Here is a 14,378-nt window from a genome sequence, read left to right on the forward strand (position 1 = left end):
ACTTTTGCCAAATTTTCAAGACCTCCACAATAATCCACATATATAAATGTTGGCTACAAAGGGGGCTTTCTGGAAAGATTTCTTAGGGGAGGGTGAAGAAGGACAATATGCCATTGTACTGGATCGAGGGCAGTGAGACAAAAAAAAAACATTTCTTAAAATTCTAGTTTTTACTAGATACTTTATGGCAAAGCATGTTAAAAGCTCTGTAGACACAGTCTACACGATGTCACCACTATGTGGTTTCCATGACGTCATCTTGAAAAAACGTTATCCTCCCAGAGGAGATATTAATTGTCACCATATATGGTGCCTTCGTTTGTTTGTCATTTTTGTCTTGTTTTGATTTATAGGTGAGAGCTACATGTATGTCTCAATGATGTAAAAACACCAGTGAAGTTATGTTGGCCTTATATTGATTGATTGATTGATCGATCGATCGATCGATCGATCGATCGATCGATCGATTGATTGATCGATCAATCAATTGATGACTGAATGGGTGAATGAATGATTAATTCAAATATAATAAATAAGATTTCAATTTCACTGATTCATGTTTTGACCATACATGTTGTATATAAATAAAGTTGTCATGACAATATCCAATAATTCCAAATGTAACAATTTCCTACTGTCGAGTACTGAATTATGTCTCAAATCCTGATTTATATAACTTTTAATTAAGCATGATTTGGTGAGCATGTAGAACAAGTGTGATCAGAAGACACCGTTATCTGTCTTGATATACCAGTAGCACACACCACACATAATGTCTATACAAACGTAGGAAGAAATCATTCAAAGTAATTAACAATAATCTAACATTAAATATGTACATATGCAAATAAGAAATAAATTCTGAGAAAAAAGAAAAGAACTTCTAATAAAATTCTTTTCTCATACTGTAGAATTTGTGATCCTAGCATCCTCTTTTTATGACATTTTTCAGTAGATATCCACTAAAAAAAGCTTATTCCCCAAATTTCAGTTGATTCCGATTTTGTGTTTGAGAGTTTATGTGTATTACACTGCTCCATAGACAATGTGTATACCAGAACGAAATTCAAATTTCACGATATCTTTGCTAAACGAATTAATCTGCAAGAATTTTTTTCTACATAAACATTATGTAGCCAGAGGTTTCCAGTGATATAAAAATCTTTATTTTTTTTGGAGAAAAGTTGGGGATGAGGCTGTTGATCCCGAAATGCCCTTTTAAATGTCAATTTGAAAATATTTTGTTCTTATAACGTGCATGGTCGTAATAACCAAACATCAAACAATGCAATGTATTTTCCAACCGGAAAGACCTAATAATTTTTCATAATATTTCTGGAAACATGCCCATGTTAAAAACTTTGAATAAAGTATCACATCCTATAATAAGTATTCTACTAAACTTGCCCATAGACTTTGTTGCAGACTATATAAAGTCTTTATAACCCAGGTCATATGTATAGCAACATAACACCAATCTCTTAATCTTTGGTCCAGACAATGTACAGGTTAAGAAGTAGTACCATGAGTATTACAGGGTGGGGATAATATGGAGGGGTGAACCTGTAATCTGTATCATAAAGAATACATAATCTACTTTTTCCGATGCTTTTTTCTTAAATTTTGCTTGACAAAACCAAGTAAAATTTTGCTCACTGCATTTTTTCTGATATGGGTTTGAATTTGATTATTAATTTTAACTAATAATAGTAACATTGATCTATTTTGAATTATTGGACATCCACTTGTTCAATTATATCTTTTGTTTGAGTAGTCGTGTTCACATTTTGAGTTGTGCTATTGATAAACTTATGCTACATTGATAAAAATTCCACAAATAATTTCCCTACTCCTACCGCGTGTCCACACCTAGCTTACTCCTAGCACTACACCGACCAGTTCCACCAAGCATTAACTTCTGGTTGGTGTAAACATCAGTTACCACTTTCGGTGCTTCTGTGACCTTTTTCAACCATGTGATATGTAAATTTCTTAGTTCCGACCAAAAACAAAGTCAAACTTACACCGCGTGCCAGGTGTAGCAGCATTCACATATGCCTGGCAGAGTTTACACCCAGCTTGTTACTCCTGACTTTTGTCAGGAGTAAATCGTTGGATGTACGCCTAGCGGAACTTACACTGACCATCGTTCACACTGCCACAACTCTTGTCAGCGCCAACCACCTAGTCTACTCCTAGCACAATGGAGACCAGTTTTACCAAGCATTCACTTTTGGATGTCGTACACATTGGCTACCACTTACGTTGTTTCTGTGACCTTTTCATCTATGCAATATGTAATTTCTTCTGACCAAAAGGAGGTCAAACTTACACCGGGTGCCAGGCAGACTTGTAGCATTGGGACCCACCATGAGTACGGGTACGGGTCCCAGGCCATGGGTACGGGTATGGGTATGGGTCCCAGATCATGGGTATAGGTCCCAGTCCATGAGTACGGGTCCGAAGTCAAAATTGGGCATGAGTCCGAAGCCATGGGTACAGGTATGGGTACAGAAATTGGGACTCGAGTACGGGTACAGGTACAAGTCCCAGTATGGGTACGAGTACGGGCCATGGGTACGGGTATGGAAATTGGGACTTCAAGTACTTGCATGGGTGCTATAATTATGGTATGAGTATATTAAAGCAAATTAATTAAACAAGTACAAAAAGCAATTAAATATTGGTAATCATAGTGAATCTAGCCTAAAGGTGGCATATTTTGGGATGCATGTGAAAAAACTATGTCTTAGATGTATGGACACCCAGCAGACTTTGCAATACTAATTTCAACATAATATTTAGCAGTGATGTAGCTTTTAAGTCTGGACTCGGACTCAAGTCCACTTTTTGCTGGACTCGGACTCGGCTTGGAATCAAACATCAAAAGGGAAAAGGCTCAGCTCATCTCACACAGCGTCATCATCCCTATATCTTCGTGTCAAAAATTGCTGTGATAGTACGGCAATTAAATCCTCTCGTTTTTCAAAAGCTACGCATGGCGATTTTGTTCGAGATAGGCCGAGCTACTCAGGTTAGGAATACCATTTACACGATATGAGATACCACAGAGTTTCTATTCTACATGTTTTTACAATTTGCGCCTGCTCATCAGTACCCCATATGGTGTTGCCATTACAAGAACATTCGATTTGTTGTCAGGTAAAACCCAGGTTTTGTTTTCAATACAATAACTGGAAATTCAATACACTAATAGGCGATTGCTGTTGTCGTTATACGCATATAGTTTACTGCATTTTATACATTACGATTTTTAAATCGTACGTTAAAATTGTGATATATTCAACTGTTTGAGAATTAAAATCAGATCCATGTGCTCTATAGAATATTAAATCACAAGTCTATAATACAATGCACTATATCGAGAGCTGTCCAGAAACTATGCAACTTTCTTTATCTGTGTCAATAATAGAATATTGATATTATCGAATTGAATACATGTACATCTCTATACATTTTGAGTTTGTACTTCAGCACTGAGCGATCTAGCCATCGATTCCTAGCTAATCAGATAGGACTCCTTTTCTTGCGTTCGGTGAAATACCAATCGCCCGTCGCTCACCAATGGAGTATTAAGTTGCAGGGAAAAAATCTTTATAATACATGGTGTTGACACTGTGTCTCAGTCAAAAAAGAACTCGAAGTCAAAATGGGTACGAGTACGGAAATTGGGACTCGAGTACGGGTACGGGTACTACAAATCTGGTGCCAGGCGTAGCAGCGTTCACATTGCAACTTACGCCTGGTGGAGATTACACCCAGATCGCTACTCCTGACATTTGTCAGGAGTAAATCGCCGGATGTATGCCTGGCAGAACTTACGCTGACCATCGTTCACATTGCCACAACTCCTGGCAGTGCCTACCACTACTCCTAGCAACCTGCACCGACCAAGTTCCACCGGGCATACGTCCGACCAATGTGAACACAGCTATACATGTGAATCTCAATAATTATGATCACTGAGACTAGGACCATGCCATAGACCCTGTTCACATTAGAAAATTTCAGCATTCAACGAAGATAAGTTAATCTTGATTAACTAATTAAGCATGCGTATGCATTACGCTGAATGAAAATTAAATGAAGCTCGAATGAACCTCTTTAATGTCCGCCTATTAGACCCTTCACAATTGACTTTGAGTTTACTGTTTCCCTCCCACCTCTTAACTATGATGCTGAACAAACAAATAGCACCCCTGCATTATTTATCAACGTATAAAACAAAAACATAAAAAATTAACCATAATTGCAATATAATTAAACCCGCAGTACCAAAATGTAGGCCGTTGATATTGGACTGTGACCATACATTTCCAAATAAAGAAAATAATAAGAATTATTAATTAAAAGTTACCTTGTGTCTTTTTTAAAATCATAAATAATCTAAAAATAAATTGTGAAGGGCCTTATTAACGGCGGCAAAGGTCACCGGCAAAGGTCACTTGTCACATTTGATCACTTTCCTTCGTTGAACGAAACCAGCGTACACATTACAAAATTATTCCTTCATTGAAACAACCTTTGAAGCAATTTTAATCTTCGTTGAACGAAGAAAAGAGTGTACACATTAGGAAAAAAACGATCATCTGTTCGAGGTTCGTTGAAAGAAGAAAAATATGGGCATGTAGCAGCTGTAGAAACAAATATAGGCCTACATTACAAGATTTATTTCGTTCTTTTGAATGTCCTTGTTTACAAATAAGTACATGTAGCAGCTGTAGACTAAACAAATACAGGCTTACACTACAAGTTTTATTTCATTCTTTTGAATTTGACCAAGTGATTCATCTCAGCATAAATCTACCTGGCCCACTTGCCTCACCTTCACTAGGAACATAATCATCATCATCACCACCATCATCTTCAAAATATTTCCCATAACGACTGTTTTTAAGACATTCCAAGCGAGCCTGATTTTTCCTCCTTATCTTCTCTCGCAGAGGACACGAACGTTTAAAATGGCTCGTAACAGCCATTTCCATCAAAATGTATGTACTCCAATCAGATATAAATCCTTATATTGGGTCCAACAAGAATTAGTGTAACAAATTAACTGGTAAGCAATATCACCAGCTGATATATAACATTGTCTCCTGTAATACATAGGTATAAACACAGCAACAGTCAGCCTAGTATGACCAATACTGTTACCAACTGTCCATTTTGGGAAGTGATACAGCACGCGCTACTTCCTAACAACGTGTCAAGCTTAAGACAACATTAGCATGTACCCACAAAGAAACACTGCCCTGAATCGTGACAGATGGACCTGCCTAACACAAACCAGAGAGAGGCATCACTTCCTTACGGTCTGACCTAAAAAAGATTTACCACTGTATTGTATATTATCCTAGATGCACATTTCTTTGAAACTAATTAAAAGATCCATTTAGTGATCCCAGGGGTAAATCATTCAAATTGTCATAAGGTATTTTTGAGATGAAAAATTGGCAAAAACAAAGAAAACAGGAATATTGATGGAAGTTGAAGCCCCGTTTAAATACATGTAGCTTATTTATATACTGGCAGCTAATTACAGATTCATGTAAATGCCGTATTTTGTCTTTAATGCATGGCTTTCGGCTGAACCGCCTGCAGGCTATGTTAGCACATCTATGACAATTTGAAACACATTATGTATAATTATGACCATGTATTAATCAATAAATTATCACTCTAATTAAGCAACATTACCAGTCAGGATTCAGTAATTTTGAGCTTGATTGTTACAGCATAGGAAAATTGCCCTAAAATGCATGTTTATGGTCCTGTCCTTATTTCTAAAAATTGACCAAATATTTAAATTTGACTTTCATTGCCAGTTACAACTTAAGGATTAGGATTTAGCTATGCTTCACTTGGTAACATAGGATAATATTTTTAAATACAAAGGAATTAGGGCGGTATTTGTCTGGAATAGGCCTATAGGAAGTAGTTCATTGCCTACTACACAAATTAGAGTCATATGCTGCAGGCATGACCAGCAAGTTTTAAAAATAAACAACTAAAGACTAAACAGATGCTCTGTGAGGATATATTTACACCAAACACCGGCAGTAAAAATGTTTAAATAATGGGTTCGGCTGCGCCTCACCCATTATTTACGTTTTTACTGCCTCGGACACATTATTCTCGTGTAAAGGATAATGCATTACCCTTTATTTCTTAATTGTAGGCCTAAACAATGTAAAAAATAAGTGCCCACCAAAAATAACTTTGTTAATGGAATGAATACCGTAGTCAAGTTATCAAGGATAACATATCCAGGGCCTATTTAAAAACAGCACAGTGTGACACAACATCATCAAGGGAGAGTGACCAGCTCTATATGGAAGAATGATAATATAAAAGAAATCTGAATGCACTGGTAGCTAGAAGATGCACAATACAATAATCAGAGTCCACTTCTACTGAGTTGTATGCTTGACAGTTGCAGAGGGAATTGACCCACTTTCTGTTTATTAGAATGTGATCTAACTGTGCATGGGTTGATCCAGCTGGATGGGTCCAAGTCCAGAGGCAGTTCCTGGGTTGGGGGAATCTCATTTGGGCTGGGGGAACTCAAATATAATGATGTAAGCATACATGAGTGACCAAAATAAAATGTGTGAAAAGGGGTGTTTTTTTGGTTGAGCATGTTACGCATGTCACATGTGATGCTTAAAGGGGTAAAAAATGCTGATTACCATGAAAAAGGAGTAGTTTTTAAAATGGTTTGTACCCGGGGTTTGTAACACACTTAGGGTACCCTTTCTGTCCACTTTTCAAATCAGCTGACACTGTGATTTAGAAAGAAATGTATTCCCTGCCAGAATTCCCGTAGACCTAGAATGATATGCAAATTATACATTTTATGACGTGTTACAAGTGGTTTAACTATGGATCTCTTACTTCATTCTTTTTTTATGTCGAGCATATACATTGTAGCATTAACAGCTGAAATCTAGGAGATAACGCTGATGAATCTTCGGCCATGCACAAGTGAGATAGCTGGTCGGGGCAATTTTTACAGGACAGTCAAGTATAGCCAACAATCGGGCTTGTTACCCTGATCGGAACTGACTGTAACAAGGTCATTTTTATCATGGGTCATCTAGCCCATCTTTACCAGATGCGCCACAGGGAGAGCGGAAGACTTTTTTTTTGCTCCTGCAGGAATTGAACCCAGGACCTCTTGCACCAAAGGCAAAGACCTTAACCAGTGTGCTATGCTGCTCCCCTTCCATGTAAAATTACCGTTTACATTAAAAAACATGCATTTTAATTAATGATGTCATGACTGTTTATGGTGGGTATATAGTTCAGCGGACAGACAAAAATTTTGTGTGTACTCGCTGAAAATCTTCCAAAATTTCACAAGATTTTCAGGACTTTATAAATAGATTCCTCACATTATTTTAGTACCCCCACCACTCCAGCTAGTAAATCTGTGAGTTTTCTTCTTGTGAAAATTGTAGAACTCAGTGCTGGCGTGATTGTTACACACGGCATGATCGAACAATCGGCCCTCATGAATATGCGATAACTCCCATCATACAATACTCGGGGACTTGTTGTACGCAGTCTGTTTCTTTCTCGTCTGTGTTCAAGTTGTGAAAATGTTCAGGTTGTTCAACTTTTAAAGTGGGACAAATTTACACAAAAACTTGTTCAGGGAGTCAAATTTTTTGGGAAAGCATGCTAAAGGGGGACATTTTGCTCACAGAGGAAAACTTGTTAAGGGGGTGCATGTTTTAAAAAAAATTGGTCAAGCATGCATCATATTTGAATGGCTCCAGGCATTTGGGCCTGTCTGAGATTATACTCCTGGCAAGACGTTCACCATTTTCATTGGTTGAATCATGGTAGACCCAAGGATGAACCAAACCATTGTATGAGTTAGGGGTGTACCATTTGACTAATACAGAGGGATTTAAGATTTACAAAAAAAAACACCATCCAACTCTGTATAAAGGTATAAAATCTAAGTGCTTCCTAACAACTGAAAAGTTTGATGACAACCTATAAACGAAAGTGCTTTTGTTAGGAGGCTGACCCTCGTCCATCCTCCCTGTAACGCATGTGTGAAATATAGAAATAATGACCCCATTCTCCTTACGAAAGGACATTCGTTTATAGGACATCATCAACTTTTGGTTTGTGTCGCTAAACTTGTCATAGATTATAGAAAGTGCTTTCTATGGTCTGTTGTCAACTTGGCAACTTGTCACAACAACAGGTACATGGAAAAAGGGGTTACCAGGAATGAGGGGTGACCATGGGCCCATGGGGGTAAAACCTGTCATTTTGGGTAAGGAAGTTGGGCATTTGATGAAATATGTGTATTTCAACATCTTGTTTCACTAACACCATAACCCACAATACTGCTTCAACAACAGAGGTGTAAGGAGAGTACTGACCCTGGGGACAAGACCCCCCTCTCAGGATACCCTCATGTATTTGTGTTGCAAGTGCAATGTATAGGGAGAGAAAAATAGGGTACCTATGGCAATTGATGCATGATAAGTGGTTGATTGCAACGTGTGATATAAAATTGGATCGATTGAGCCTATATTTATTGGTCGAGCTATGAGTTTTAAAATATTGGACGAAACAAAGTTGAGTCCAATATTTTAAAACTCATAGCGAGACCAATAAATATTGGGCGTAAAGCATCCAATTTTATCATTATTATGTGTTGGATCCAATATTTTCACACACTTGGATTCATCAAAACATAATAATGTATTATGTTGTACCACTATTTATATGCATCCATGCAACAGGACATACGCACTACAATGTACATTCAGAAACCAAATGCTTAAAAGATATGAATTTTATAATATTGCTTGATTTCAGGCTTTCGATGAAGTATTTAGGTGTTACACTATATTGGGCCCTGTGTGCTACAATACAATATGACAGCTTATCCATGATGTCCAAAGAGTTTATATGGGGCAGAGCTCAGAGGCCAGGCTCTCCTTGTCTAAACTCTTTGCATTCAACATACTGCTGACTGGTCAAATTTGGACCTGAAACAGATCTACAAAACTCTAGTTATTGGCCTGAAATTACAAGATGTACCTAAACTTAAAAAGCTGAAATGACATATTTCTATGTTGAGTAACTATGGGACAACTCATCTCCCAAGTAGCTCAAGTTCAATGCATAGGGAATTTCACTGCAGCCCTTTACACTGCATAAACTTTGCCATATATCTAACACTAAAATATCAAAACCAGTACAGAATAACACAACTAGATGAAACAAAATAATTAAAACTAGTGATATAAACAAAATATCACTATATTAACAAAGAATTCATACCACAAAAGGTAACAAACTAAATACTTTACCAGATTTATATGGTCACCAGTTCCACATCAGCATGATCAGTTTGCACATTTACATAGTACATGGTGAAGGTATAGAAATACCAAATACCAGTATGAAGTTGTTCTTTGGTGTATCACTTTTAGTATATACCCAATAATAAATCCCTATTTCACCGGTGATGTAAAATCAGTCTGTATAGATTTTGAATTTCACACATATTCATGGAAGTGTGGAAAATCATACACCAAAATCACTGTGCACTAAATACTTTATCACGTCCACAGGAAAATCATTGAAATCAATACCACAGACAGAGAGGTCAGACCTTGATCCTTTGCCCTATAGATTTTCCCATCATGACGCTCTTCTATAACTATGTATTACAACTTCAAAGGACGAAGTTCAACGACATCTATACATATTGAGACTTCTGAACTTGGCATTGTAGTTAATGGTAGTGTGAACTCATACCCCTGTCAATGTCAATTTGTAATGGTGAATACAAGTTCTAGAACTTAGTCAGCCAGAGTGAGATTATTAAAGCTGTTGTAGATCAATCATGACAGGATACTTTCAAAACAAATGATTATTTTTGTTTACATAATATTTTTCACTTTTATTACATTTCTAAAACAAAATTATAAGTTGTCAAATCATTTTGGCTTTGATGAAGTGTGAAAGCAGCGAACTCAATAGATACAAAAAGATACTGTTACTCCAATTACTTTGTTTCTAAAAGGAACTTTCAAACCAATTACAAAAAATTGCAATTGCTTAAATTTTCTGATATGATTGCTCCAAGAAACTATTGATGAACTTTCAAAGAAAAATCAAGGTAAAGTTCATCATCCACAAGATTTTTAAATTGGACAAAGACTTTCATCAGGATTTAGGATGACTATTCTGTCGGTCGAACATCCGGGCTATCTCTAGTCTCGGGCCCAAACTGCATGTGGCGCACGGTTTGTTGTGAACAACAGAAACCGGCTGTGAAGGAGGCTACATAGCGATGTTGCTGGAGTGGCATTCAATTTGAAAAAAACGACACTTTCGACCATGGAATTTAATTTTAAGTTTGTCAGTATATAAGCGGTAAATCAAGTAAGTTTCTTTCACTCTTAAGACTTAGAAACGGTTGTTTGATTCCACTGACTATTTGCGATCGAAATTTACATAACACCAATGACAGAAATCATCAACAAAAATCGAATCAGGGACTTGTTTTCACTCGAACATCATCAACCGGAAGTGACGTGACACGGACCGACAGAATATAATTTATACACACAGAATTTCTTGTTATACCATAGCAACTTTTTTGTGGCAAGGCATTTGACTGGATGGCCTGATGGGTACCAACCATTTTGGGGGGAATTTTCAATGGGGGTTTCCGGTTTCCACAGATAAAAAAAAGTTTGAAGACATTACATCACAGTGATCACACCACTAAATCAGGTCCAACCCTATCTGACTGAAAAAATTACAACAGTGTTTTCAATCGCAGAACCACACCATGGTTGATCTAAATGGGGGGGTTGGAATACAGTTGATGTATCCATTATTTTGTATAATTACCTTTTAAAAAGTTGTAAATCTTTTTAAAACCAGATTGTCCGAGCAGCAAAGGAGCTTGAGCTATCATGTACATCTAGACACAGAGGCTTCCTCTGTTCCCCACTTGAGCTCTCTCAAGTCCACTTGAAAGTTTTCTGGCTTTCCTTCAGGGCAGTACAATTTTCAGGGCACATTTCCATTATGGGTGTACAGGGGAGGATTTTGACTTTGGGTATTGTTAATTTAGGGGTTGTTTTTGTTGTCATACCATCACACCCACCCTCACAATAGCTCTAAGGGTAAATCAGTTAACTAAACTTTGTCTAAGATACTCCAATAAAATAGTATGTCCATTTATGCTGCTTTATGCTTGTTATGTTTGGTATATTAATGCTTTGTATGGAGTTTTTTTAAATCCTGAAGAATCTCATCAGTAGATTGTCTCCACTTTCTATATTGCATTTTTGAGGATGATTGAAAGTTTTGTTTGGAGTTTCTCAAAACCTCAAGAATCTAGTCAGTAGATTTTCTCCACTTTCTACTGCATTTTTGAGGGTTATTGAAAGTTTTGCATGGAGTTTATTCAAAACCTGAAGAATCTTGTCAGTAGATTGTCTTTTAAGACAATCTACTGACAAGATTCAATCAACCGTCTTCAACAACGCAGTAGAAAGTTAAAACTTTCTACTGCGTTGTTGAAGACGGTTGATTGATTTGTATGGAGTTTCTTCAAAACCTGAATAATCTCATCAGTAGATTGTCTCCACTTTCTACTGCATTTTTAGAGGGCTATTGAATGTGTTGTATGGAGTTTCTTGGAAACCTGAAGAATCTTGTCAGTAGATTGACTTCACTTTTTACTCCATTTTATAGAGGGCTATTGAATGCTTTGTATGGAGCTTCTTCAAAGCCTAAAGAATCTGGTCAGTACATGTAGATTGTCTCCACTTTTTATACATGTTTTTGAGGATGATTGAATGCTTTGTCTGGAGTTTCTTCAAAACCTGAAGATTCTCATCAGTAGATTGTCTCCACTTTCTACTGCATTGTATAGAGGGCTATTGAATGTGTTGTCTGGAGTTTCTTGGAAACCTGAAGAATCTTGTCAGTAGATTGACTTCACTTTTTACTCCATTTTATAGAGGGCTATTGAATGCTTTGTATGGAGCTTCTTCAAAGCCTAAAGAATCTGGTCAGTAGATTGTCTTCACTTTCTACTGTGTTTTTGAGGATGATTGAATGCTTTGTATGGAGTTTCTACAAAACCTTAAGAATCTCGTCAGTAGATTGTCTCCACTTTTTATACATGTTTTGGAGGATGATTGAATGTTATGTAAGGAGTTTCTTCAAACCCTGAAGAATCTTGTCAGAAGGTCAGAAGATTGTCTCCACTTTCTACTGTGTTTTATAGAGGGCTATTGAATGCTTTGTATGGAGTTGCCACGGGGGTGTAGCTTGGCCCACCAAGCGTTCTGTCGCCATATGACTGTTCGCATGATAATGCCATAGTTGCTTTTTGGCAAGGGGCAAGGAAAGAAGGAAGGAAAAAAAGAAAGAAGAAGAAGAAGAAGAGAAGACTTTTTCTCGGGTGCGGTTTTGAACCACTGACCCCTCGGGTGCTTGCCAGCAGATTGACTCCACTTTCTACTGCGTCTTATACATGTAGAGGACTACTGAATGCTTTGTATGAAGCTGCCACGGGGGGTGTAGCTTGGCCGGCCAAGCTTTCCATCACCATATGACTGTTCGCATGATGACGCAATAACATCATGTGGGATACCTGCCTGTACATATGCTTTTGGAATTGAGGTTTCTGATGTTTGGTATGATTTATAGGGTTAATGAAAAAATTGAGATTTTTCTGGAATCGTGAGTAGTACTATGACTACATGAAACATCTTGGCAAAACAGATAGAACATAACAAAACCAAAAACATGGCTAACTACTAAATCCATAACCATAAAAGGAATAAATGTGGAAAGTAATTTAAATCCTGGATACAATACACAAAGGCCTACAACTAAATAGGCCTACAACTTAGTCATGTTCAAGTAACATAGCCACACTAACTGTACAGGAAGTTCAACCCTACACAGTTCTGTATAATGATCATTCATAGTTATCCTCAATATATTGTCATTTTCATTGATACCACATCCCGCCAACAAATATCACATAATCAAGCTGAGACCGTAGGTTTACTGGTTTCAGTCAATATATCAAAACTTACCTAAATTCTCTGAGTTTCAGCTACATTTTGGTGAAGTTTAAGCACAGAAAATGGTATAAGTTTTGCAAACAAAGTGCATGATTGCAACACTGTGATATAATTTTTCCGATCACATGACCAATGTATATTATATGGCAGTACAAAGAAGAGTCGACTTCCTGGTATTGATATTACAACAATCCTTTATATCAGATGTTTTAATATACCAGATGAACCCATTATAGCGGCCCAGGACGACCCATCAATTATAGGCAAGTGGGTTATACCACACTTCTACTGTCTATGGGTGTGGAGTGAGTGTACACGGTGCTGGTGTGTTCCTGTCTGGTATATAACCATGGAAGTAACTAATACCCAGTCACAGAATGCATGCTGCAACTATTTATGCATCTCTTTAAAAAAAGAGACATTCATATTTGTGACATGATCAAGGGGAATGAGTCACATGTAGGCAATTTTCAATTTAGAAGTTTTTTACATCATTTTCTGACAGTTTACAAACGCTACATTTTGATGCAAACCCTGTCAAAATTGGACATCCGGTTACCGAGTTATGAGCAATTTATCAATGGCTGAAAACAATATAAAACAAAAGAATTTGAACACCATTTTTGCCAATATCTCAAAAACAATATTAGCGACATCCGAGTCATTCCCCTTGATCATGTCACATTTGGTAAATTGGTCAAAGTTAAAGGGGCATGGTCTGATTTTGTTATGTTCTATTTTCTATCTTACATTGAGGCCTACCATTAAACAAAACATCTTGGTTGTTGAATTTTACGGGGTAATGAAAAAAATATGAGCTTTCATCTGATATCAACATCTCATTTTTTTGATGAAGAAAATACCGGGGGATGAGGCTGTCAATCAGGGTACACCCCTTAAAGCACTGAGTCATTGCAAAATTTTTACCAACTGTTGCACAGCATTTTGTCACAAGTGTATGTCCTCCAAATCTTATTTTGGGTAATATGGCAACATAAGTCTTTATGAGTGATAAATGCAAGCTTGGGCAATATTTTGATTGAAATGGGTCAAATTGTTGCCACACACATTAGAACCATTGATCTACCCAAAGCTCACAATTTCTGTTAAATTTCAAACAAATTAGCCAGTCGGCTACAAAAAGGCACAAATTTAGGTAATTTGTCCAAAAATGTTGATAAAATTGTTAAAAATTACCAATCCATATACCAAATTAATCTTGAAAAGGGGGACACTGGTATACACAGTGGCCGAGAATGCAAC

The 14,378-nt window shown here is 37.1% G+C and overlaps 1 protein-coding gene across 3 annotated transcripts in view; it reads right to left on the reverse strand.

Annotated features, from left to right (window-relative positions):
- Positions 1 to 14,378, reverse strand: part of LOC140155124 (uncharacterized) — a 101,785-nt gene that overhangs the window by 46,568 nt on the left and 40,839 nt on the right. The window lies entirely within an intron of this gene.

The sequence above is a fragment of the Amphiura filiformis genome, chromosome 6, assembly GCF_039555335.1.
Source record: "Amphiura filiformis chromosome 6, Afil_fr2py, whole genome shotgun sequence".
Taxonomy (NCBI): domain Eukaryota; kingdom Metazoa; phylum Echinodermata; class Ophiuroidea; order Amphilepidida; family Amphiuridae; genus Amphiura; species Amphiura filiformis.